The sequence below is a fragment of the Cynocephalus volans genome, chromosome 1 (assembly GCF_027409185.1).
Source record: "Cynocephalus volans isolate mCynVol1 chromosome 1, mCynVol1.pri, whole genome shotgun sequence".
In the NCBI taxonomy this organism is placed as follows: Eukaryota; Metazoa; Chordata; class Mammalia; order Dermoptera; family Cynocephalidae; genus Cynocephalus; species Cynocephalus volans.
In genome coordinates, this window is record NC_084460.1 from 98,518,775 (window position 1) to 98,542,631 (window position 23,857).

Sequence of the window (23,857 nt, forward strand, 5' to 3'; positions counted from 1 at the left end):
TGTTTACTATTGCGGTAGATGTGGTTTTTTGGGGAGTCAGGTAATAATTAAAAATATTTTCTCTCTGAATGTATTGCAGTTGAATTATTTAATTTGAAAAAACATACACTGATTTTATAAAATGACCAGAAGATCAATTCAATAATGTATATTGTTCCCAAAGGAATTATAAAACAAGGTCAAAGTGGAAATCCTTGGTTTTGAATAAAAATAGAAATGTTGTTTGAAAAATAACTAAGGCACATTGAGATAGGCATGTTATCTTATGTAATTACCAATTTTTAAAAGATCAGCTTGCTCTTCTACTAGTACAAGTTTATTTGTTAGTGTTCACAATTTGAGGACTAAAATTATTATATCATTTAGTAAAACATCTTTATTTGTGATATTTTAGTTAACAGAATTTTCTAAAAGAGCACAATTCATCCACAAAAGATTTTATTTTTTAATATTAATTGTTCTCAAAGTCTTATCCCATAAGGACAGACTTAAAGAAGTATAATTGTTTGGACACAAAGAGGCACCTCACTCTTTCATTCTTTACTTAAATATTTTTTTAAAACTTTAAGTTATAGTCTCTTATAATAATTGTTAATATCGTATTTTTAGCCATGTTGAGAATCAGGTTATTTTTTTTTTTCTCTTCAGAGTTAGTTATTATGATTCCAACTCCTGTAAAATCATAATTCTATTTTTATGCTAATCACACAATATAGAAAAAATAAAATAATTGTTATCAATCAAGTTTATACGTCTGGGAGAAGGAGACATTTTAGTAATATAAAGGTGAAGTCTTGACCTTTGCTAGTTTGCTATTTTGAAATTTGGAGTATGGTAGATGATAAAATAGATACATTGCATCTATTTACGTAGCATTGTTCAAGTGCACATTAGTTCTCCCATAGCATCTAATCATGTGTTGCTTTAGAGGTTCTTCTAATTTCTGTGGACAGGATGAGTGTTTTCCCACCAGTGAAAATTCCATATATTAGAAGATACAGAAAGAGGTGTTCATAATAATTCTTAAATATTAGAACTCTTAAATATTAGTGTTGTCCTTTGTTTCTTATGGAACATTTTAATGAGGGTCTTCAGTATTTTTGATGCATTTAATTTTAATAATAGTAATGGTTATAGCTCAGTTGTTCTTATTGATTATTATTCTCATATTTTTCTGAATTTCTCAAGTTGAAAATCCTGAGCACTAACCAGTTTGCAGATTGAAGATTTAAAATTAAATGCCAAATTATGGTAACAGTGTTCTTAAGGACTGAACATCTAGTCAGTCAGGTATATTCATTTTATTTTAAAAGATTTTTTGGCCAAAACTTATACTGACCTTTTCTGTTACTGGTTGTACCTACAAAAGCAAAATTCTATAAAATGAACTCTGTTATGTTAATATAAGCTTTATTCATTCTTTTGTTGTTGTTTTTGATGTTTTCAATGATGGTGAGGACTTGACTTTGATCCAGTTTGAATCCTACATTCATGCGTATTTCCCACCTTTAAATAACACACCCTGGAGGACTGGATTGCAGGACAATAGATTAACCAGCTGAAAAGCGAAAGGGTCGATCAATTGCTTGGCCTGTATAATGACAGACAGTGTTGGTGTTGAAGAATGATTTTCCCAGTGTTAAATATTTGTTCTGACTATACTGCAATCTAGGATTAACCTTTAGTTGACTTTTTTATTCCTCTTAAACACATGCTACACTAATAATCAGCCCAAGACAGACCCTTATAGGCCTCATCTCAATAGTATAATAGAAAACTTGGTTAGTGAAGCATTTTTAGGTGTATCTTATAACACGAGTTCTAGAACAGATGTATTCTGGTCACTTTCTTCCTAAAATATGTATTGGGCCTTGTGAAATGTATTTAAATGGATTAATTCATGGAGAAGAGATGATCAGAACTTTGGTCTCAGCACTCTATACGTGAACGTGCACCACAATCAGATCAACAGCTCGTCTGACGGGAGGACCACAACAGTGAAGTCATAGGGTTTTGAGGTTGATGTGGATAATTTGTCTAACAGTAATAAGGTAAGCCAAGGATTCTTGTGTGTGCAATCCGAAAGTACTGCTGTCTATTTTGCACTTGGGTGAGTACTGGAAATGAACTGGACCATAAGATTTCATCCCATATTAAAGGAAATCCTGAGCTGTGTTTTGATTCAGACATTTTGGTGTGAATGAAATGAATTTGGGGGTTCAGTGTATGAACTGGCTACTTATAAGACTCTTGCTCTGAGGGGATTGGCAAAGAAAATCAGGATGTGTGGAACAGGTAATGCAGTTAGTGTAGATTTGAGTTTGCCATTGAATTTGCCATCTCATGGGGAAAATCTTACAGGTTTTGTTTTTGGTTTTTGGTTTTTAACAATGGGTGGAAATGTGTTAATATGTTCCTTTTATAAAATTCACACAGCTGCCTTGCAGCCAGGGTTCCAGTTTAAAGCATTTCATTTGAATAAAAAAAATTCAGTCATTACAAAGTGGGAATAACGTCGAAGAAAAAACTACCTCTGCTGATACCATTGCTCCAAAGTAGCTAGTAAAGGTTCATAGTTCCACCACCAAGACCCTTTTGTGGTTTCCTTTGCAGTATACCACAGACTATCATTGTTATCATGCTGTGTATGATTTCCTCCAGGAAATGCTATTGTGATGATAAGAAAAACTGCTAATAAGGTTGACAAAAAGGAAAGGGATACAGGACTCCATCTGCTAACCTCACTGCCCCAGCAGTCCTGGTGACCTTGTCTCATTCCGTCTCACATTCCTTATACACTGAACATACAGACTTTTTTTTTTTTTTTTTTTTTCACTTCTGGCTACGTACATTCCTTGTCCTCAGCCAATTTTGAGGTAAATGCTTTCCATATTTGCTTTCTTCATTGTCTGTTATTTAATACTTCGTCACATAGTACTTTAAAATGTGTTTAAAATAATTGTCAGAGAGTATTTCTTAACATTCTAGTGTATAGTTAATAAAAATAATCATTTTTGGAATCTTAGAAATGCTTTGATTATGTGTTCTTAAAAGGAAAATAATATTCAATGTTCTGATTGTAACTATGGAAAATGTGTGTTCTTATGGATGAGAATTGTTAGGGAATACAAAATAAATCATTCACTGTTAGGATGAGATATTGTGTACTGTAAACACTTTTGAAAATAGAAGGGATTCAAATGATAATGTATTTATAAATTTCAGAAATAAAAAAATACAGTAGGTAATGTAATGTGAAAATGTGTTTCAATCACTTCTCTAAATTTAGTATAAAGTTACTTTTAGAGTAAAAGGAAAATTTTAATGCCACTGTGAGGATCTAATCTGTTCAAACATAAGATTTTTATGTGATGGAAATTTAATAATTTACTCTTATCTTAGTATGTCTATCTTGTAGGCAATTATACAATTCATAATTCTAGCCCTTGTGATTTATTTTAGAAAAAAAATTAGTTTTAAATATTTCAAAAATACCAACATCTATCTAGAAATTTGGCAGGTTCTGGAAAAATTATTTGAAGTTCTAGCCTATCTACTTGATTTTGAAAAATTTCATTTAGTTTACTTTATAATGCAATGTAAAGCTAAATCATTTAATACTAGCTTTTGTTAACTTTACTGCATATCAATTTTAATGAACACCTAAATTTATTTTTATTCTGTTAGACAAGGTTAATGAGATTTGTTGATTCTAAAAACTAGATTGTCTATGCAATAATAATGCTTGAATTACTATCAGACAAATTGCAGAAGTAAGTATAACTTTGGTGTGGGCAGTGATCTAATCAATAACAGCTATTTTCAGCATTATACATCATCTATGAAGAATAAATATGTAAAGACAATATAGTCCTTCTCTTTAAAGAACTTTCAGTTTCTGAGAAGAAAATGAACAGTCAGTAGAGAACGATAATTGATATTCTACTTTGTATTTTATAATAATATGTATTTATTACATGAACAATATGGATAACGTCACCTGGTATATAAAAGAAAAATCAGAAGGACAAAAAAAGAGAAAAGTTTAGAATACAGATGTATTAATAAGGATGCAGTGACTGAGATTCATATTTGAATCTGAACAGCCTAGGAGTGAGGATATTTGCTAAAGTCTATGTAATGCTCATGACTTAAAAACAAATGCATTTTGATTCCGCAAGTGGTACAATGTTTTGTTGTTATTTTTGTGTTTTGGATTGTTTTTGTTTCTGTCTGGCTCTTAAAAAAACTAAAAAACCCAAAAAGCCCCAAATCAAAAACAAACAAAAACCTCAAATGTGACATTATATTTGATTTAATAATCTAATATTAAATTCTATATGACAATAGCGTCCTACTATGCATCCAAAAGTGTTCTTGGGAGGTAGAAGAAGAGAGAGTCAGTCTGTTCTTGGAGTCCAAAATGTACTTGTGGAATTAGTAGTACTTGAGCAAAATCATAAAGAGTGGATTACCCTAAGGACTAGCTGAAGGGAAGAGAAAGATATTCTTTCTTTTTATTTTCATATTTTCACATTCTTTTTAATTTAAAACAGTGGAAGTAATTTGTGACAAATGCTCATATATGACAGATTGCCAAAATCATATTTAAAAAGTAGTACATATAATACAGAGAAAAGTATATAGAACCTTAGGCTATGAGTATATCTAACAATTGACCATAAATGCATATTCTAGATTTTTAGAAGCACAGTGTAAAGGATAATGGATTAAATTTCATAGTTGTCATTATCAGATAGAGGAAACATACATATTAATCAGAAAAAAAAATCAATACTTTTTTTTCCCTCACACTATACTACAGAGAAATTTATCACATGTGTTATATTATTATTTGGAATATGGTGCAATTTATGAATTGTGCAATAGTCCTCAGGACATTAGAAGATGCAAAAATGTTCTCAGTATATGATTATTTATAGTAACCTTCTGTAAATGCCAAAGATAACTTCTATAGTGTCATTTCAGCAAAGAGGTAACCAAATGCAATCTGGGTAAGATATTTCACTTATAAGATAGAGCTACAAACCAATTTAGGGCAATGGGTAGTTAACTTGGTCCATAGATTTCTTCTTTCAAACATGAGTTGTGTCAAATGGGTTTTAATAAGTGCTGGATGGTAATCAATTTTAGGCTGAGTGAGAAAATGAGCTCCTGGAGTAGAGATATTGTTTGCCCTTTGTGGGGAGAAAAAAACTTTAGATAGGTAATGATACTGTGCAAAGTAGACTATCTGTTCATTATTTTTATTCTACCTACTCCCTCCAAAATGATTTAAGGCGGCTTGCAATAAAAGCAACTATTTAGTTATGCCAAAAATTTAGAAAAGTCTGAGAGTAAGCATATCAGTTAGTGTAGGTGTTAGTTAAAAGAAAAAGATGTATTTTAGGTACAGTCATGTAAGGTCATTCATTCATTCATTCATTCATTCATTCATATAAATTGAGCAATACTATGTATCAGGCATTCTGCTAGTTATTGAGGATATTGTGAAAAACAAAATATATGTGATCCCTACTATCCAGTAGATTACTATCTATTAGGGAAGACAGAGAAAAAAGGAATAATTATACAAATGATTGTAAAGAAAATTGCAAAGCCAACTTTCTTTTCAATTACCTGTGTAAGTGCTAGAGAAATGACAAGTATAATAAGAAGGAAGCCAGTCTATTCTAGACACTCAGAAAAGATTTCTCTGAGGAGGTGACTTTAAGGTTTCCATTTCTTATACTCTACAGAGAAAGCCCTTGCCAAAATACCCAAGGACCTCCAGATTGCCAGTTTCATTGGTCAGTTCTCAGTTCTTATTTTAGTTCATCTCTCCCTCGCACAGGACACACATAGCTAGTCCCTTCTTGGTCTGCTTGTTTCTCAGCATCACCCCAGGATTTCCTCCGTTTGCACTGTCTGCTGCTTCTCAGTCTCCTTTGCTGGCTCCTCCTCTCCTCTCCTGACCTCTGAATGTTGGAGTGCCGTTAAGCAGAATTCTTGGCTCTCTTTTTTCTCTCTCTACAACATCTCCCTAGTGAACTTTGTGCATTGCTCTCAATACCATCTCTACTGAAGTGCCTTTCAGGACTGACCATTCCTCAGAACCCCAGCCATTTGTGTACTGCTGTCAAGCAACCTCTCCATGTGGAAATCTCATGAATAGCTTGACCTTAACATGGCTGAAATATGTCGTTTCTCAGGCCTCCTTATTTCACTGTCTTCCACATCTAGGTTATAATATTAATTGTAGCAACAGCAATAATAATAATTGACACATCATTGAGGGCTTCTTATTCCAAACGCTGTTTTAAGCAGTCTACATTGGTTATCTTATTACATTCTCACAACATCACCATGAGGTAGAGTTGTTATTTTCTAGATTTTATAAATGCAGAAACAAATGAGTAGAGAGACTAAATAACATATTCACAGTCACATAGGTCAAAGAACATTAACTGGTTGAGCCAGGATTCTAACCCAGGTAGTCTTCTCTTCAACACAACACTGTACCAATGGCACCGGCCCTGCCATTCATCGGGATGCTCAAACAAAACTCTATAGATTTTCCCTGATTCATCTCTCTTCTTCCTGCTCAGCATCCAGTTCCTCAGGTTCTCCTACTGAATTGCTCCATCACACATCGTGGATGTGTCTCCTTTCCACTTCTCCCTTAACCAAACTAAGCCAAGTCTTCTTGAACCTCATATGTTATCTCCCTCTTCCATTTTTGCTCCCTACCTGTAATGCATTCTCCACACTGCAAAATCAGATTGTCTTTCTAAAACATAAATTATACCAGCTCACTTCTCTGCTTAACACTCTCCAGTGGCTTCCATTATTCCTTTAGAAAATAAAATTCAAACTCTCTCTCTGCCATGTCTGGCAAAACCTTGCATGAACAGGTCCTGGCCTGTCTCCTAGTTCATCTCAAAACATTCTTCCTCGCTCTTCCAGTCATTTTTTATTCTTCATACACACCAGACTGATTCCCATTTTAGAGAAAGCATACTTGCTGTTCCCTCTGCCTCGGAGCTTTGTCAAGCCATTTCCTTATTCTTCTGCTCCTGGTTTAAATGTCATCTTCTCAGAGAGATCATCCACATTCATCCAGTTGAAGAAGGGCCACTGTGTTACATCACCTCCCTTTTGCATCTCCCTTTTATCTGCGTTGCATTTATCATCCATGATTATTTCCTGTTTGGATTTTTTTATTTTATTATTGTCTAGCTCTCTAAAGCCTAAAATAGTTTCTAGCATATGATATTGGCCCAGAAAATATTTGTTGAATGCATTTAAATTGGATCTGAAGCATCAATAGGTGTTGATCTGCTGTGGTCATGAAGTGGAGGAGGAGGCAGAGTTTAAGCAGAAAGGAGAGTCCAGCGAAAGCCGAGGAAGAAGGAAGAAGCTTGGCGTGGTAAAGCAGCTGGGAAAACCCAACCGGAGTGCTTCGGGTAAGGGGGCTGAGCAGTGTTAAATAAGGTTAAAAACACAGGCAGCAGGCCGCTCAGCACCTCGTTAAAGATTTCAGACTTCTAAGTACAATGAGAAATAATTGTAGGACATTGAGCAGTTAAGTGACATGATTAGAGCTGCATTTTAAAAAAAGTTTTGGGTAGGCCTAGGCTTTGATCAAAGTTCTGCTGTGGATACAAAAAGCATGGCGCATACCTCATTAAAGTAAGGTGGTTGGTAGTGTACGAAGCAGATATTTTGCTCATAGAGGACTGAGGGACCAGCTGACCCTTGGCTAACTTAGGTGAGTATAGGAATCTGTCTTTTATACGAAGAACACCACAGAGATTTTGCCAATATTTCCTTCTTTTCTGATAATGGAATTAATCACGCCAGCATTCTAGAGAGCTCTTTTGAATTCCTCTTCTGAAAGGGTGTGAATTAATATAATCAGTACTATTCCAAAGACTGAACAATATGAGATCATAACACACTAACCTGTATTATGATGCTTCCTTATTTCTTAACATTCCTATATTATTAATATGGCCTCACTTAAGCTCTGAATTGTTCTGAAAAAGAGATATTATTATTATTTTAAGATTAGCTTAGTGTTTGGGCAAATTCTGAGAGGCAGTTGGGAGTATGTGGTTTAAGATTTTCTTGAGTCATTAAGATCAGTGATTTAGAATAAGACCACAGAACATAAAGTAAAATCTTCCCTCATTCTTTATCAAAGTATTCTTCTGGGACCAGAATTGACCAACTATTTCCAGGTACTGAAGATACCTAAACCATGAATTTTAAAAAAAATTAGGTTCCTTTCAGAGCAAGAGTCATCCTCTTAACTCACTAATGCATATATTCATTCATTCATTCATTCCACAAGCATTTTTTAAATGCCCATGATAGTCTCCTAGTAGTTGGTTTCACAATGTTGAAAAAAATCTGACTCAGTTTTTCCTCTCTGGACCTCACAGGCAGTAAGGAAGAATAATATTAAACAAATAAACAAGACATTAACACAAATTTTGATAAGCTGTATTTCCAAAAGAACAGGGTACTGAGGAAAAGAATATTTGTAGAGCTAAAATGTGGACTGAGGGTTACAGGAAAGGCCTCTTTGTACCTCTCGTGCTAGCACAGTTTTGTGGTGTTTTTTTTTCTCATGCATTTGCAAAGTTAAATATTAGAAAACAGATAAAATATTTTGAAATAATTTTAAAAGATGTAAAATAATTAGAAGCAAAAACAAATCATTTAAACAAACAACTGTAGTAAAAATGCAAAAATCCAAACAAACAGACTTCCCACAAGTAACCAGGCAAAGTTCTATGTCTGAATAAAATGAGCAAAACTGGCTTGTAAGATACAAAAAACACAGGAAAAGTATCATAGTGGAGTGACTAGCCCTTAGCTAGATATTCTATTTTTAGAATGGGAGGGTAACTTAAAAAAATTTTTTTTTAAATTTTTAAAAAATAAATATAACACTTTCTTTCTATTTCCATTGCTACTGCCTACTCACCTTGAGTTACCAGGTGGGCTTCTAGTTAACCCCTGATCCTTCAGACCAAAACTCAAATGCCATTCCATCCCACACCACAACCAGGCAAATTACCTTAAAAATATAACAGAACACCAGTTGTCTTTAGCTTCTCCTCTGCTTCATATGTCCAAATGATTCTCATTGACTCTGGGATTCATTCCAGATGAATGACAGATTTTTCCTGCCATTCTTGGTCTGCTGAATTATGTTGCTCCTTTTCTTAGCAAACTTTACCTTCTGTTGGCTTTTGAGAAGTCCCTTCTGCTTAGGCCAGGCCAGACCAGACTTCTCACTGCTTACCAGGGTCGTTTCCAACTGCTTACTTGCCACATACACCCATCTTGCCCAAACTTCATAGCCCAGTTTTCATCTATCTTCAATCCTTCAGGCCAGATTGAGCCCTCTCTTCTTTCTGCCTCAGTAACATAAACAGCCTAAGTCTTCACTCTGGCATGCATAGAGCCAATTCTACTTGTTATTGTTATAGATATTAGCTTAATACAGTAGATGCTTTGCCACCCAAAGTAGAAAATAAACACTAGATCTTATCTGGTTTTCCAATTTCCTTAAGACTGGCAGAGTACTCTGCATACATAATCAAAAGTCATCAATAAACATGTAAATGAATTCACTGTGTTCTCTTCTCAGGATATGCATGTCTAGGGATTCAGGCAGGTGGAAAGAGTGGGTGGTAGTGAAGAAAGTGGGTAGTAAGGAGTATTAGCCATGTGCATGCACAGGCCTTATGTTTGGACCCACATAAATGAGGTGAGGCCTTGTTAGAGCAGCAGTACTTTGCCCCAGTGGAAGTGGCAAGAAAGCCCCCTAGATCCTCTAGAGAAATGCTGTGTGTACTGGAAGTAATACATGAAAACTATAATTTATTTAAATTGATTAGTGATTTGTGCATTTCCCGTGCATTTAATATTTGCATTTTTTGTTGTTGTTGTTGTTCCTTCTCAGTATGTGGTGAATGAAAACATTGGTGCTCATGAGCATTAGATAAGCATGGAAATAGTGTTGAAACACTACTCTTTGAATTGAAATGCGTACAATATTGCAGAAAGAATAACTATTGACTTTGCATAGGTAATAGGCTGTGGAAACTGTAGGTTTTTCAGGTTTAAGGTTTCCTTTTTTTAAAAAAAAGACAAGGAAAAAAAGGAACATTTTTCGTAGTTTCTTGAACTTTGCCTTTTGATACTTCATCTGTCTTGAATTGAATTACAGGTGCTCAGCCATTGTCCCAAATAGAGGTTGGGGTGAGAGATCTTAACTCTTCGTTACGCCCATGCCTACTCATCTTTTGTAACAGTACCATAAGGACCCGAGATTTAATTATTATTCATAGAAAAGTTTTCTGAATATGGAACAAGTGATATTTCTCAGCTGATTTATATATTGATAAAGTCACCACTTGGAAGCCTTTCTGAAGAGCTGAGGCATATCCCTGAGATGAGACATATCCAAGAGAAATATTAATTTCTGTTCTGGTGTTTGCTGGCTTCTTGCATTTGAGCTTTGAAAAAAGGCATCTTTTCTAGAGAAGCCAGTTGTCTTAGAGCATATGCAACATACTCAAACAGAAGTTATTAAAAATGATCCTTTGTGGTAAATCACCATAATTAGCAGCAATTTTTTTTTCTGACAGAAAAAGAAATGTAGTGATTTTTATGTTATTTAATTATGCTAGAATTCTTTAAGTTTTTTAACTGTATATGAAAATAAGCTTTAAGAAATATGTATTATTCCTTTTCAACATGAATAAAAAGATGCTTCACTAGATAGTGTTTTCCCTTGAAATATACCACCGTTTTATCTGCTACAAATCACAAGAAATTTATTTTTCAGTGTGTATATTTGGCTTTTCTGTTTTAGAGCCAATCTGTAATATTACTAAAGGAGACAGTTTATAGTCTACAGTTCATATTTGGGTTTATTTTCTGGAAGAATGTTTAGAGTGACCAAGATAAGGCACATATAACTTTTTCCTTATTCCAAGCTAATCTGCATGTAATATGAGTAAAATCCACACAATTCCTTAGTGATTTTCTACTGTAATTTTTATAATCTTGATATTTAGGTAGGTAATTAATTAAATAATTAATTTATCTACTTATTTTTGTCCTTCCTTTTTCTAGAAAGCATTTGTGATAGCTTTGTGATAGCATATACAGTAAAATTATGTTCAGATATAAACAATAAATCAGAAAATAGAAGACTTGAAAAGACAAGTAATAAAGTCTCAAAACATTTCCAGAATTGATGAATTTGGGCTCTGAGCTGAAACTTTACAAAGTTTTATTTATTTCTTAATATCAGAAAGTCTGTGAAACATGATAGGTCTTCAGAGAAATCAATGGTATTCTAGGCACTAAGTGTTCCAAAAGAAATTTCTCAGGTGGAACTTCATGTTTAGGGGACACATAAAAATAGAATTCCGTGGCAAAAATGCTTTAAAATAGGAATAGCCCATACCCTGTAGTTTAAGCTTATTCATGATCTTTACTTTGTTGTGCTCTGTTAACCTGAAATTATCTACCCCATGAGATATCTTTTCTATATGTACTCCCAGAGTAAGCCTCCAGATAGAGCTGTTCAGGGACTCTGATAGCCAAAAGATCCAGAAGGGGAGATCAGTAAATAAATCATTATGTAGAGGTAGATTTCTATATATATGTATATTCTATAGGTAAGTTTTCTAACTGGATATTTGTTTTGTATGAGAAATTCATCTTTCTGACCCATTAATATTGGAAGACTGAGTCAGTGGTTTTGGATAAAAAAAGAACGTCTCTGTGGCTGGCCTAGTTCATTAGCTATCTTTAAAAGAAAGGGATAATTCATTTAGTTTTCTTTTAAAAGATGGTATCAGGGTTCGGATGCCTTTACTGGCCAGCTGCCACCAAAAATAATTAATTAATTAATTTAAAAAATAAAATTAAAAAATGGTATTATATGATCAGGAAACCTAAATTTTTCTTTTCTGTTATTCTCTTAAAATCTACTTGCCATATTATCCTTTTTTTCTTTTTCCTATTCTTTGCTTTTGCTCCAGTCTTGATATAGCAATAAAAATAAATCTGCTATTTTTCAGAAATAGTATTAAAATTGGGTAACTGCAAATTAATATGGTGTCAGTTAATTCTATATGACTTTTCTATATAACTTGTGATATTCAGTACATGTCATTAGAAATTCCTAGTTGTGTTAAGATCAGTAAATCCAAATTAAAAATACATTCACATTATTTTAAAGTGTGTATATGTACACTTTTCATAGGTTAAAAATTGGTCTATTAGTTTACCCTTGAATTTTTCACAAGTTATGTGCCTGTTCTCTTAAATTATTCCTTTTAGAACTCTCTCTATCCACCACCTTTCGACCAGCTCTGTCCAATAGAAATAAACTGTAATCCACATAAACAATTTTAAATTTTATAGTAGCCACATTAAAAAAAAAAAGTAAAAAGAAACAGGTAAAATTAATTTTAAACATTTATTTCACTTAACCTAATATATCCAAAATATCATCATTTCTAATGTAATCACCTAAAATTATTAATGGGATATTTTGCATGTTTTGTATTTGTTTTGTTTTGTTTTACTTTCTAAGTTGCATTTTATTTATTTAATTTTTTATTGATACATAATTGATAATACCTATTTGGGGGGTACAGAGTTGACTTTCAATACTTGTGTACAATATGTGACGATCAAACAAGGATAATTATCATATTCATCATTACCATAAGTAATCATTCTTTGTGTCCAGTAACCAAATTCTTGTTGACCCACCCTTCCTCTCTCCATTTCCCATCTCTAGTAACCACAGATCTGTTCTCTCCTTCTGAAAGTTCAATGTATTACTGTCACTGTTGTTTCTCTTTCTTTTTCTTTCTTTTTCCTTTTTTCCTTTTCTTTTTCTTTCCTTCCCTCCCTCTTTCTTTTTCTTTCTCTCTCTCTCTTTCTTTCTTTGCCTGGCTTATTTCACCTAAGATAATTTTCTCCAGGTTCATCACGTTGCTGCAGATGGCAGAATTTCATTCTTTTTTTTATGTCTGAGTGCATTTTTTATACTTTGAAACATGGTGTGTATTTTATACTTATAGAATATCTCAATTTAGATTCTAAATTTTCAACAGCTAAACTAAAACATAGTCCTACCAAAAAATAGATTTGTGTTTAACAGAAAACATTATTTAGCACTGCTTTATTTTTTTAATTTGTCTACTAAAATAAAATAAAATAAAATATGAGTTCCTTAGTAACATGAGCCACATTTCAAATGCTCAGTAGTCACAGGTAACTAGTGGGTACTAGACTGGACAGCACACAGTTGTAGACTGAGGTAACTAATTCTTTTAAATTAATACAAGATAGAAATTTTAAAGATGAATTAGTGTTTTAAAATATTAATCCTATTTTATCTTATTGATTTTTTTTTAAACCAAATCCTCTTTTTTAAGGCTATGTATTAGAAAAAAAAATCCTTTATTTTTAAGATATTTGTTTTATATTTTGTCATTCAGAAGTTTGGAAGACTGTTTCTAAGATCAGCTTAATGTTTGGTTTTAATGGCTGTTACAGCTAAAAGAGCTGATTCACAGAAACACAAAAGTACAACAACATGTTTAAGGAGCAGTTCATTGTTAATCATAGTATATTTAAATCCACATAATAGTCTTCTTGATAATCTGAGGGCTGAATTTTGTCAAATAGGATTAAATTGTCATGGTTTCTACCTTGTCATGTGGTTGTCTGCAAGCTCATACTTAAGAGTAAAAAGAAAACAAAAAGTCAGTTTTGCCATTTTTATATGACTTTTTGGTCTTTGTAAAACTTTCAATCTGTGGTTTATTTGCAAGAATCCTCTGAAGGCACTTGCCCCATATGAGTGCTAGTTTTGTTAACATTAGGTAGCATAAACACTAAGTCCACTTAACTGGGCTCATGTAATCTGTAATAAGCCTTAAAACAATGAAGTGAACAAGAACATAAGGAGCCACTAGGCACAACCTCCCTGTCCTCACTGTACATGACGTGTATAATTGGCATGTGCATTTAAGTGACATGTTTGATTTACATACCCAGGGATCGTGTTTTATCTCCCTTGGGAAAGCACATAATCATTGTGAATACTACTGATCTATGTTAAAATGTTCTTATCACCAGCAGTATGATTTGATGACATTGTGTACTGATATTATTGTTTGCGGATTCCCTCTTATTGACCATTGACAGCAGTTTCAATATATCTAAGATAAGTAAGTAGAAATATCTTTACTTTCTCCTTTCTTCTTCTTCTTCTTTTTTTTTTTTTTTTTTTTTTTGGTGGCTGGCCAGTCTGAGGGTCTGAATGTATGACCTTGGTGTTATCAGGCTGTACTCTCAACAACTGAGCTAACCAACCAGCCCAGCAGAAATATCTTTCATTGACTAACATTGAATACCATGATTTTCTTAAAGCAGATTAGAAACTTTGTGTGGGTTCTCTCAGCTCTGTGAGTGAATAAAAACCCTATCCAACAATCTGGCAGCCTTCATGTGGGCCCAAATAGCCACTTACACCTCCTAGAATTGTGCCCAAGAGAAGAGCACAGAAAACCGTGCCAGCCAGAGAACAAATGTCAGAGTGGAGAAATTAACATCTATATTTTAAAAACATTCCTCATCTTCATTCACTTCATAAGAATTCATATTATGCTTTTTACATTTCAGACTATAATAGTTAGCTAAAGGGACTGAGAACACTTTTTAGCAAAAAACATTTTTAAGGGCTGTTTTAAAATGTTAACAGCATAATTAATTCATTTATTCTTAAAAATAAAATTAAAGTCCGGCCATTGATTTTAAATGCCACAATAATAATGAGCAGTTGAAAATATCTCTTTTCTCACATTATATAGTTGGAAAAAGCATAAGAAGAATATGCCATTTTTTTTCTGTTTCAATTTTGTGCTTTTTATATCCTTTGCTCAGCCTTGTTATATTTGGAGTGACAGTCCAATTTAGTCATTAGTAAAATTGATTCTCTTATTTAGGGTTTTCTTTCTATTCTATCCCCTCCCTCACACATATGGCCTTTTATTAGTAAAAAAAATAATTGATGTTTACACACTGTTCTCCAAAGCTCAGGAAGTTCCCAGCCAAATTAGTTGAGTGCTCATCTCTGTTTAACCTTATCTTTCTTTACAATGTGCTTGACATGCTCTTTTCCACTAATGAGAGGTAGATCTAAGAGGATTAGATCTAAGAAATTATAAAATTGAAATCACCATTCTCCTCATTTTGATCTTTTACATCAGATCATAAAATGTGTGGGTTTTCCCAGGCGAAAGATTAGCAATCTTCTGCTACAACATATGTTCTTTCTAGATAGCTTAAGAATGCTTAATCCTAAACTATGATTTTTTTTTTTTAAATAGGTCCATGGTAGAACAAAGTAGAGTTCATTTTGAGTCAAGACTCAAATGGAAATGGGCAAGGTTACCCATCTCAATCAAAATGGTGGCTCATCTCCTAACTAAGATGTCTTATACATCTGCACCCAAGATACACGTTAATGTAAAAAACTGACAAATTAATGTAATTTAACTTCTGAGTATAAATGTTTTTGTTGTTGTTGTTTTTTGTTTTTTAATGACAAAATGTGAATAGACTGTGTGTAAATAGGGGGATGTTTCTCTGTTAGTCAGTATAGGCTAAGTTCTATTGCAGGAATAATAAACTCAAAATGTTAGTGACTTAATATGACAAAACTATTTCTTGCTCACTCAAATTCCTTTGGATACACAGAAAGCTTTCTTGATCAACTGTCTTCCATGTGCCATTTCCTAACTTAGATTGCATTGCCCTTGATCTTGATCTTGATCTTGTGACTCTGCCATCTCAGTACCTGGCCTCCTCATTTCCTGAGACAGAGAAAGAGAAATCACAGGATTGCACATAGTCTTTTCATGGCTTCAGCCCAAAGTAACTCATAGAGTTGGCCATAACAGTGATAGGTTCCAGGTAACTGCAAGAGGGCTGGGAAATATAAGGAAGCAAGTAAAATGTCATGGGCATTACTGTCACAGCCATGATGCCTTAGTCATTTGGTCATAAGCACAACACTTAAACTTTTATGTATAATTTTTCAGAGATTCATTCTCATGTTCCATTTAAATATGTTTTCTTGAAATGCTAGCTTGCAGTGTTTTGAAACTAAGATCTTCTGCTGTGAGTGTTAATGATGACTCATTCATTCATTCATTCATTTGAAAAACGATTACTAAATACTTAATTTATCCTAGGTGAGATATTGAGGATACAAAGAGAAGTGAGACAGTGCTTTGCTCTGAAGGAGTTTACTGATTAGTTTGGGAAAAAGAAAAAAAAAAAGACATGTAAACTTATAGTGGTGAATGCATTATCTTATCTACTCAACAAGTATTTATTCATCACCTGTTAGGAACCAGGTTCTGTAATGGGGACTCAGGACATAGTAAATAAGAAAAAGTCTCCGGTTTGTAGTGATTATATTCTAGAAGGGAATTGGGGAGGTATATAGAAACAAACAAACAAAACAGAGAAAGTTACATAAGAGAGTAATAAGTACAATAAAGAAAACAAAATCTTATGATGCCTAGAGATGAATTTGGAAAATCTGCCTTAGATTAGGTGATCAGAAAAGACTGCCCTAAAATGGGGCCATTTATGCTGACACCTGAGGAGCCAGCCATTCCAATATCTGATCCAGACACAGAGAATTCCAAGGAAGACCAGAAAGGGCCAAGTGTCTTCTATTGTAATTAGTTAGACTACAGAGGTAGCCCAGTGACACTGGAGCATAGTATATCAGGAGTAGAGTGATAGTGAATGAATTTGGAGAGAGACAAAATTCAGATTATGTAGACTGAGATAAAGATTCTAGTAAAGAGATGTAAATAACTATAGGATATTTAGGGGTAGCAAATTGGTTCTGTTCTCTTAGGGCCAGTCAGAGAATCAATGAGAAAGACTACTTGGGGCAGAGGATGTCTGAACTGAATTTTAAAGAATGACTATGAATCAGCTGGCCAACAAGTATTGAAGGTCAGCACATACAGAAAACATTAAGTAGCACATTATTATTGGAGCTGAAAATAAGAAGGGAATGGTCAGCACTGTGATCTGGAGGTGTGAAAAACAAAAGGACAGCATCCTAAGACCCACATCTCAATGGGGGAGTCTTAGATGTGTGTGTGTGTGTGTGTGTGTATGAATGTATGAATGAGGAGATCTATTATGGGAATTGGCTCACATGATTATGGCCAAGAAGATCCACCATTTGCTAATGGCAAGCTGGAGAACCAGGAAAGACAGTGGTATAATTTAATCTGAGTCTGATGGCAGAGAACTAGGAGTTCTGATGTCCAAGAGCATGAGAAGAGAATGAGAAGGTGAAAGTCTTCTTCTGCCTTTTTGTTATATCCAGACCCTCAACGAATTGGATGATGTTCACCCACAATGATGAGGGTAGGCCTTCTTTACACAGTCTACTGACTCAAATGCTCATCTCTTCTGGAAACACCCTCACAGACACACCCAGAAATAATGTTTTATCAGCTATCTGGGCACCCCTTAGCCTAGTCAAGTTGACACATAAAATTAACCATCACACCACATTAATATTTTGCTTGCTTAAAGAAAAGAAAAATTAAAGGATGCTTTATAAATTTTACAATTTTGAGCTTGATAAAACTATTTTATTCCTATGATTTAAACTTTTTTATTATATGTATATATAATGGCATGATTTGAGTCACTGTCACATCACATAGACACTTATTTAAACATTTATTAATTTTGACATTGCAGATTTCTTTCTGAATGAATTTTCTGTGTGTGAATTTTCTTATGACTTAAAACATTTTTGTAGGCCCTTAAAAAATTTAGGAGACCTAAAAAACTAGGCTGAAAGTATATGTCCAGAAACAGGTCCCCTTCTAAGTGATAAAATGTTCCAGACAGTAAGAGTCCTTCAATATTCATCTGTTCACAAAATACCCTAACATGCTACATACTATTCTAAGTACTGGGGTCACGGAAGCAAACAGAAGGTAAACAAACAAACAAACAAACAAAAAAACCCTCTTTTTTCTTTTGAACCTCATATTCTAGCAAGGAGAGGCCATAAATAAGTAGGCAAAATGTAAAGTAAGTATAAAGTATGTTTGATAGTGATGCTGAGGAGAAAAATAAATCATGGGAAGTTCGAAAAGAAGGTAGCAAATTGTGATAGGGTAGCCAGAGAAGGCTTTGCAGTAGAAACTTGATTGATGTGAGAGACTAGACCATATTGTTATCTAGGCAAAGAATGTTTTAGGCAGAGGGAAAAGCAAAAGCAAAGGAACTGAACAGGGAGAGGGACCAGTGTGGTTGAGAAACAGCAACTTGGCCTGTAAATAAAGTCACATCTACCATGAAGAGTGGGTGGGAGCAGATGAGGTAGAGCTGGCATTGGAAGGAATTTGGCTTTTATTTTCTGAGTAATATGAAAAGACATTGAAGAGTTTTGAGCAATGATGTCATGACCTAAATTACTTCTTAACAGTCGTCCCTAGGCCTTCTGTGTTGAGACTAGATTGGAGGGAGCAAGAGTGCAAGCAGGGAGACCAGACACAAAGCTACTGCAATGATCCAGGCAAAATGTAATGGTGGCTTGGACCAGGGTTGTTACTGTGGAGGCAGTGAGAGGTAATTGGATTCTGAATGTTTCAAAGGTAGAACTGATGTGTTGTGAGGGTGGATTAGATGAGCCAAGAATGGTTCCAAGTTATTGTTCTTTGCCACTGCAAGAGGGAGCTTTTATATTCTGAGAAGGAGAAGATGGCAGGAGAAACAACTTCGTGGTAGCAGGACAGCAGCTCCATTTTGGATATATTAAGTTTGAAAAGCTTATTAGATAACAACATGGTGATTTCTACTTGGTAATTAGCTGCACACGTCTGGAGATTAGAGGAGGGGTCAAGCTTGAGAGAAAAATTTCATAATCTAAATTTGTATGACTTTCAGGTTTGAATCCTTGGTTTTTAAAATATTTGACAAAGATTGCTAACATTCAAGGTGTAGAATCTGATGATTTGATATGTGTGTACATTGTATACCGATTACCATAGTCAAATTAATTAACACATGAATAACCACCCATAGTTACCATTTTGTGTGTGCTGTGTGTGCGTGTTTGGTAAAGACACTTAAAATCTGCTTTTTTAAGTCAAATTTTAGATAAACAATACAGTATTATTAACTATAATCATAATAACGTATAGTAGATTCCCAGAACTTAACTCATCTTATAACTGAAAGTTTTTACCCTTTGACAAATATCTATTCTTTGGTAGGATTTACTTGATTTATTTTCTCAAATTTCTTCCATTCATATTTTTGTTTTTTGTCAGATTTTTGCCCTGTTGTCTTCCAACAGATAACATTTTAGTTAATATTCAACCCATCTTACTTAATATTTGGCCTTGAAAGCATAGTTATGTTTATAATGTTTTAAAGAATAATCTGCAATGTTTCCTTCTTACCTCCAGTAAATAGCTAATTGAACTCGAGATGCCCCACTGAGTGGTGGTAATATTTACCTGATGAGTTTCAGCAGGTTATGAAATTACTAATGGTGGGGGTTGTGTGGTTAAAAAAAAATGTCTTCATGTTCAGTCAGTTTATCAATATGTTTCTGTGCATTTAATTATGTTTACTTGGACTTATTTGAGTATGTTAAAGGGATGCCTGTCTAACATAGTAAGCTATGCACACAGTCCAACCTATGTTCATCAAGATTTATAATTCTGTAATTTCGTAGGTCAGTTAATAGGATTCCCATTTAGCTCCCAGGCTGTCATAAGTTATGACATTCAAGTGCATGTTTTGATATGATCTTAGGCAAGGGAAGTCATGTAGCCAGTGAAGCATAGAGAGGAAAGAAGATTGCCAAACTTGAATCTGTACCATCAAAATGACAAAATGTCTATAATAAACAATAGGTTAGTGCCTTGATATACCTACAGCATCAATTGCAGTGCATGACAGGCAAGTTATTTATGAAATGGGCCTCTTGAAAATGTATAGCTCTTATAATATGAATCTCATTTCTATGTCCTTTCCAACAAAATAAATTGGTATTATACATCTATGCAGAGCACATGGTTGCTTTATTATATTTTAAAATATGATGACACTATATAGGTGGGAAATATTGAGAAAATCCAATCCATATAATAAATGGAATACATAACTATTTTTAAAAAATCTGTTGTGGCGTCTGGCTTTTTACAATTTAGGAAAAAATAAAATATACTTTTCTAGAATTATAACTGGATATTATAGCCATATACCATTTATTATAATTCATCAATATCACATACATAATCTGGAGAAAAATATTTGATTCACTTTCTTTTTCTTATTTTCCACACATCTTACAGGTTGAGTAATCAGCCCATCTTTAGTTGTTAATATTTTTCATATGGCTGGGTTTATATTCTACTTTATTCTTTAAAAGAGAAAGTGATTTCTACTGACGACTGAACCACTAAATTTCCCATATTTCTTCCAACAAACAGCTAATATTCTATTAACACTGGAAAATTTTCCTTACTTCAACTATCCAATTTATTGTTTCCTGCATATTTCCCTACATCATTTCTCCTCAGTTCTCTTACACATAATATAGGATTACTATTCTTTATTTCATGTCATTCTTTTGTTATGTTGAGTATTGTATTTTTACCCCTGTAAAAATGTTTGTTAGAAAAGCTTATATAAACATTAAACAAAAAGGCATGTATGAAATGTCTGTCTTCAAATAAGATTGTTCAAGCTATAAAAGACAACCATCATTCATCAAAGCTAATGTTTTTTTGAGTTGTTAAGTTTTGTTAACTTAGGAAAGTGTGAAAAGTTATTTCTAGCCCACATTAAAAATATATTATCATATTTAACTAGTTTTTATTTTAAAAGTAATACATGAATAAGGTTAAATAAATAATAAGTAAAGGTTAGAAAAGAAATATTAGGAAACATGAGTTTCTTTGACACCAGATTCAGTCTTCCTCTCTAGAGGCAAAAATTAGTGTTTGTTTGTTTCTCTGTTTCTGTCCAGAAATTTCTTGCACAATAGACCTTGTTAATTTTTCCTAATTAAGATATATTAGAGATTTTTTGTGGTCATCATATACAGAGCAATCCCATTTCCTCTAATAAATGCATAGTATTCTATATGTGGATGAAATCATATGTGCTCATAGGTGATGAGCATTTAGATTATTATTATTTTTTGCGTGTGTGTGACAAGTAAGGGGATTGTAACCCTTGGCTTGGTGTCGCCTGCACTGCGCTCAGCAAGTGAGCACACTGGCCATCCCTATATAGGATCCGTACCCGCGGCCTTGGTGCTCCCTGTGCTGCACTCTCCGGAGTGAGCCACGGGGCCAGCCCTAGATTATTTTTGATGATTACAAAACAATGAGTTAAAAAGCTTTCTTGTATATTACATTTTATGCAAACTACTGAATATAGAAAAAAATAGAAGTGTATTTCTGGTTTATGGGATATGTATATTTAAAATTTTCATAGAGATTGGCTAAGTTCATTGCAAAGAGATTGAACCAAACTACAAGCTCTCAGCAATATATGGGAGTACCTAACTCCTCAAACCCTTCCAATGTATATTTTCAAACTGTGTGAGCCTCACTGCTTTGGTTGGTTTAAAAAACATAACTCAATTTAATTTGCATTTATTTAATTATGAGGAAAATGCATATCTATATAAGGTTAACTTTTTTTCCCCACCATGGACTACTTGTTTATATCTTTTGTCAGTTTTTAAAATTATATTTCTGGTATTTTTTTAAAATAAAAAGTTGTGATACTAAGTATGTTAGCTTTTTGTCTTTTTGTCTTTGTAGGCTGCAAGTATTCAGAGTTTATCCTCTATGTTTTCATTTTTTATGGCATGTTTTCCCATATAGAAATTTTAAAATTTTCATATAGTCAAATATATATATTTTATTCTTTTATGACTTCAAAATTATTTGGTCTTTTCAAATCACTCTCAGATTACTTTTTAAATTTTTTTATTATTTTTATGGCTTATTTTTCAATTAAACTTATAATTATTCTAGGATTTATTTTGGTATATAGGAAATAAGATTTACATTGGTGTATAAAAAATAAGGATCAAACATTTTTCCCTCGACACTGTTTTCTTTAAATGGTAGGCCCAATGTCATTTATTGATTAATCCATTTGTTTACCACTAATTTAAAATGTTAACTTTACATATTCCACATTTTACTATATTTACACATGCATTTATATTCTGGACTTTTAATTCTAACTTTTAGACTAGCTAAATATTGTAAATTAGTATATCCATATGCCAATACAAAACTTATTTAATGAATGTAGTTTTATGACACATTTGCCCCTTATTATTCTTTATTTTTTGGAAAAAAATATATCACCTTCTTAATATATTCTTTTTCCTTCATGCATTTTAATTTTAAAATTTTGCCATATTTTTATTGAGTTTACATTAAATATTTGCTTAAGGAAGAATCGACCCTTCACAATGTTGAGTCAGTCAATAAAAAACAGAAGAAAAAAAAACATGTTTTTTTAAGTTTTTAAACATTTTAAAAATTTCAAAAAATTTTAAAACGACAAAAAAACCTTCCATTTATTCAAGTAAAGCTTATTTGTTTAGTTAATTTTCACATTTACAAATGACCTAAAATTCTTCTATTTTTTTTTTTTACTTGATTCTTCTAAATTCTCTGATAATAATAGTAATAGCAACAATTATCACTTAAGGATCACCGTCTTTCCCAAACACTATGCTATAAGCTTTATGCATATTCCCATTTAAGTCTTACACCATGTAATTGTATAAGTGAAAAAATTTAGTATCAGAAAAGTTAAGTATGGTCACAGAGTTAGTAGAAGAAAGAGCAGATTATCAAACCCAATTATGTGAATTTAAAGCTTACACTCTTCCTCACAATGCTAAACTGTGTATTTATCTCCATTTACTTACTTTCATTTATCAAGGGGGAAAAAGTACTTATGAAACTGAGTGGGGAATGTAGCAAAGGAGAAATAGCATGGACGTCACATAAGAAGAGGTGTATCTCTATGCCCTCTGTCTCGTCAGCAGCAAACCAGAATAAAGACCACTGCGCTGTGGATAGTGAACTTATGTGAGCTGCTTAATTCTGACAGTGGACACATCCAAATTTTCTGATAACTAACAATCCCCCTAAATGTATCACAGAAGGAAACATTTTATAACAATATATAGTATTTTTCCCTATTCTGTTTCTCTCTTTGTACATAGTTTCACTTGAAGTTGGTAGTGGTTTTTGCAGTTGACTCTGAGCATTACAATGTTTTATCAGAAATTTATTATTTTGCTTAAAACATTGTTTGAAGATGTTTTCTGCACTTACATATGTAGTTGTTGCTTTATTATTGTATCACACAAGAAACGTGAGTATTGATAGTGCATAGACAAGCACACAAAAGAGGAGAGGCTTCTACATAAAAGATCTTTTTGCTTTGCAATTGACCGTGGATAAAATTTTCTTTGCTAAAATTTTCCTGATGTGATTACTTAAATTTGCAACAGAATTTAGGGCCCAAATGTTTTCTTTGAGAACACGTTTCATTATCAATAATCGAAAATAAGGAGATATTCATTATAATAGAGATGAAGTATATTTTGAATAATATGCATGTTATTATATGTAATATATGTGGATGGTAATATATTCAATATTACGTACACACACTCACACACATACACACACAA

At 33.2% G+C, this 23,857-nt stretch overlaps 1 protein-coding gene across 6 annotated transcripts in view; it reads left to right on the plus strand.

The window, feature by feature from the left end:
- The window catches only part of NLGN1 (neuroligin 1), a 662,017-nt gene that overhangs the window by 209,365 nt on the left and 428,795 nt on the right, over positions 1-23,857 (plus strand). The window lies entirely within an intron of this gene.